Source organism: Fukomys damarensis, unplaced genomic scaffold, assembly GCF_012274545.1.
Source record: "Fukomys damarensis isolate Sample0158 unplaced genomic scaffold, DMR_v1.0_HiC HiC_scaffold_37, whole genome shotgun sequence".
NCBI classification, from domain to species: domain Eukaryota; kingdom Metazoa; phylum Chordata; class Mammalia; order Rodentia; family Bathyergidae; genus Fukomys; species Fukomys damarensis.
In genome coordinates this window covers 2884259-2888620 of record NW_022900949.1, presented here as the reverse complement: position 1 = coordinate 2888620, position 4362 = coordinate 2884259, and positions in this window count along the sequence as shown.

Below are 4362 nucleotides of genomic sequence, written 5' to 3'. Positions count from 1 at the left end.
TTCATGTGCAGCAGGAGGACACTGGCGGGGCCAGGCCAGCACCCACAGCACCAAGTCCAGGCCTCTTCCTGAAGGTCACGGTCGGCTCAAAGCAGATGTTGGGCACTGCAAGGTCTGGGCAGTGCTTGCAGAACTCACGGCTGTACCTTGGGCAGTTGAGGACGGCACAGGCTCGAGAGAAGAGGTCCACCTGCTCAGGCAACTGCTGCCTATGCCTGCCTTGGTCTTGGCTTGGATCTGTGGGAGAAGGGTGCCCAGAGGTCCCTAAACCCGAGTCATGACAGTACCAAGCCTGGTTTCCATGTTAGGGTTAAACAGCATAGTGGTGCACCTGTCATCCCGGCACTTGGGAGGCTGAGACAGGGGGATCACCATGAGTTCAAGGCCAGCTGGGGCTACACAGCCAGACCCTGTCTCCAAGGAAACAAAAACTGCTCCCCTTAGCATGGGACATGTGGGTTGTTTTGCGGATGCAACACAGCTGGGCTTCCACGCGGTGATCGAGGGTCCACGGTAGAACACTCAGAACATACCCAGGCCAGTGAAGTTGGTCCCTACATTGTCCCAGAGCATCTTGTCTGGGGGTTAAAGATATTGCAGGGCTCCCCAGAAGGCTGGACATTTTGGTTCTGCACTTCCTGCTGACAGACAGGCTGCTGGATAAACAAGCCCAGTGCACAGTTATGTTTTCACGGCTGTGCAGTGCACAGTCTGTGGACCTCAGGGTGCCCTGGGCTTGACAGCTTGGTTGTGCAGGGCGCTGCTGTTGGGGCACAGCCTAGGCAGAGGTTTTTAGGTCATTGGAGGGTCTGACTTTGGAAGGTAGCTCTTGTGGGATTCCTTGGTAGGTCTTTTGCAGGACTAGGGGTGGAATATTGGGTGATCTATCACCAAACTACATCTCAGCCCTGTGCATTTTTTATTTTAAGACAGGGTCTCACTATGTTGCCCAGGTTGACCTTAAACTTGTGATCCTCCTGCCTCAGCCTCCTGCATAGCTGAGGTGACAGGTGTGCACCCCCACGCTTGGCTGCAAAGGGCACAGAGGAAGCAGGCCAGCCAGGCATAGCGGCTCACACCTGTCATCCCAGTACTCTGGGAGGCTAAGGCAGGAGGATCGCTGAGAGTTTGAGGCTGGCCTGAATGAGTTCAAGGACAGCCTGAAGTACACAGGCAGATCCTGTTTTTTAAAAAGGAATATTTTGCAAAAGGGTACCAGGCAACATCATGAGTCACTAGGAAAATGTAAAGCAAAACCACAATGGGGTTCCACTTCCCACCCACTAGGCTGACTACAGTCACTTAGAAAGGAGGCTACAGGGGTATGGAGAAGTTGGAACCCCTTTGCGTGGCTGGTGGGGAGGTAAAATAGTGCAGCCACTGTGGAAAACAGTTCAGCAGTTCCTCAAAAATGTCAACCTAGAATTACGCTATGACCCAGCACTTCTACTCCTGTAGGAACTGGAAGTAGGGACTCAAACAAGCACAGGCACATAGATGGGCAATAGCAGCTCTATCACCATGGCCAGAGGTAGCCACGGCCCGTATGTCCACCCACAGGTGACTGGGTAAACACAATGTGGTCTAGCCGCCCAAGGGAATATTATTCAGCTGCGAAAAAGGGAATCCAATTCTAGTCCATGCGACAAGAAGGATGAACTTCAAAGGCATCATGCTCAGTTAAAAAAGCCATACACATAGAGTCATGGTTAGTTTGTCCTGACTGTAACAAAATACCAGAGATAACTGATTAGGAGAAGGGTGGTTTGGGCTCTGGGGCTGCGGTCCACGGTCTGTGTTGCTGCTTGGTGGGAGGATGTGATGGAGGACTTTTTATGTCACGGCAGCCGGGCAGCAGAGAGTGAGACACTAAAAGGGGTGAAGCCCCTACGTCCCCATCAAGGGCACCCCTGATAATCTCCACCCAGACCCTACATCTTAACAGTCCCACTGTGGTAGCTTAGTTTAGCCACACTGAGTTGGCAGTTAGAAAAGCCTAAGGAGAGTTAAACAGCTGGTTAATCTTAGAAATGTGAAGGCAAAATCAGCCCAGCCAGGCTAAGGACTGAATGCAAGCAGTGGAGCCAAGCTTAGAGAGGCTAAGGATAAAAGGCTGGGTTGGGACTAGAGGTAGGAAGAAGTTTCCTAGGCAGAATGTACCGAGCTAGACTTTAACAGAACAGCTTCTCCCTCCCTCCCTCCTTCGGGACGTGCGGGGAACCAACATGCAAGCCAATCCGCTTCCTTTTTACACTGTTTTGCACCCACTCCCTTTAGCGCAAACCCCCTCGCTCTACCTGTCTCTGTAAGGCAAGACCAAGAAGCAAGCTGGACCTCCGAGATGGAGCACCTAGCCCACAAGAGTCATCCACTCGTACGAAATAACCGAGAGCGGTCAGGGAAATACACACAGAGAAAGCAGATTAGGGTGGGAGTGGGAGAGGAGAAGATGCCTGCTTCCTGGGCACAGAGCAGAGGAAAGAAAATGAATTTTCCTTCTACCCTTAGTTCTTAGCTCAGAGAGATCCTTGTAACCAAAGAATTGTGAGAAAAAACATTCATGAACGGATGTACCTGGCATATACTTGGGTGACGTCCAGAGAAATGAGTAAAGGGATCAAACTCCAGCCTAGATAGCACCTTCCACCCAGAACAGAACGTTTTTAGTGCAGTGACAAAACAGGAGGACTTTGGGTCCCCAGGGTGGCAAGTTAAGGGGAGGCAAACAAATGCTGGACAAAGTGCTGGGTGTGGTGGCCCACATCCATAATCGCAGCTCTTGGGAGGCTGAGGCAGGAGGATCGCTGTGAGTTCGAGGCCAGCCAGGTTACCTAGTGAGACCCTTTCTCAAAGAACCACACCAAACCAAAGAAAAAAGAAAGAATTGCAAAGGTATCTACAACGATCAAATGTCTTTCCCAGTTGAGAGGGAAGGAGATGCCTTTGTCAACTTGTGTCCTCCTCCTGGGCAAATAGGGGGAGGTCAGAGAGGTTTTTCTATGAGCTCCACCTTCCGTTCAAAATAATCATATGCCAAGGTGACATATTTTGTGTTGGAACGCTCTGGTCTCCTACGAGGTCTTCTTCGGGGTGACAAAATGCTTTGAACCTAGTAAGGGGCAATGATTGCCCAACATGTGAATGTACTAAATGCCTTGAGCCTACATTTTCAAGTGGTGGTTTCAGCCAGGAGTGCTGGCAAACTACTGTGATCCCAGCACTCTGGGAGGCTGAGGCAGGAGGGTCACAGGTTTGAACCCAGCCTGGGCAACATGGCGAGACTTTCAAAATAAAATATGAAAAAGGGCTAGGGATGTAGCTCAGTGCAAAGGCCCTGGGTAAAATCTCCAGTACTGAGAAAAAAAGAGATGAATTTCATGTTCTATGATGTATCTCAGTTGTATAAAGAAGAGGGAATGGGGTGTTCACTTTTGGAAAACTTTGATATCTTTGATGAGATGATCCACGTGTATTGCACAAAATTCAAACGTTACAAAATGTCATAAAGGTGAAAAGTTAACCAGTCACCCTACTAACCCTCCCTGGAGCAATTCTGGTCACCGGATTCTTCTCTATTCTTGTCGAATGATCTAAGCATGTTCACAACATCTAAAGATGACTTATCACCCAATGATATCATGACGATCATACATACTACAAACAATGCTGGAAGGGTAGAGGAGAAAATTTAGAGAAAGAAAGCCGTCTTTGAGCCTTTGTGAGGATCCCTTGGGACACACGCACACAAATACATAACACACCTGTAATGTATACACATTCACATAGTTGTGTACATATATATATGTACAAGTATATATGTATACACACATACACATATATTACATACATCACACACTTATAAAAGGCACGCATGATAGCACACGCTTGTAATCCAGCACTCTGGGAGGCTGAGGCAGGAGGATTACAGGTTCGAGCCCAGCCTAGGCAACTTGGTGGTTTAGCGAGACCCTGTCTTAAAATTAACACTAAACACAAGACAGGGGACGTGGCCTAGTGTTCAGGGCCTCCGTTCAATCCCCAGTACCACCACAAAGAAGTATATAAATAAACACACAACCCCACGTATATTCACAGGCATACACACATACCAATTGCTATAGACACAGATGCACACAAACACGGTGCGTAACGGACTGTGAGCCTGGCCCCCAGCTCCAGGCGCGGATATCTAGCGTGGATACTTGGTTAACTCTGACCTACTTTCGTGTTGCTTAATCCGCCCCGGTACAGGGTAGCCGCCCACCCACGTGGGCGCCTCAAATTTGCAAACTCGCCGGTCCCGGCACGAACAAAGACAGGCATCTGGAGCAAAGGGCGGCCGGGGCGCCTGCGCAGAGCGCG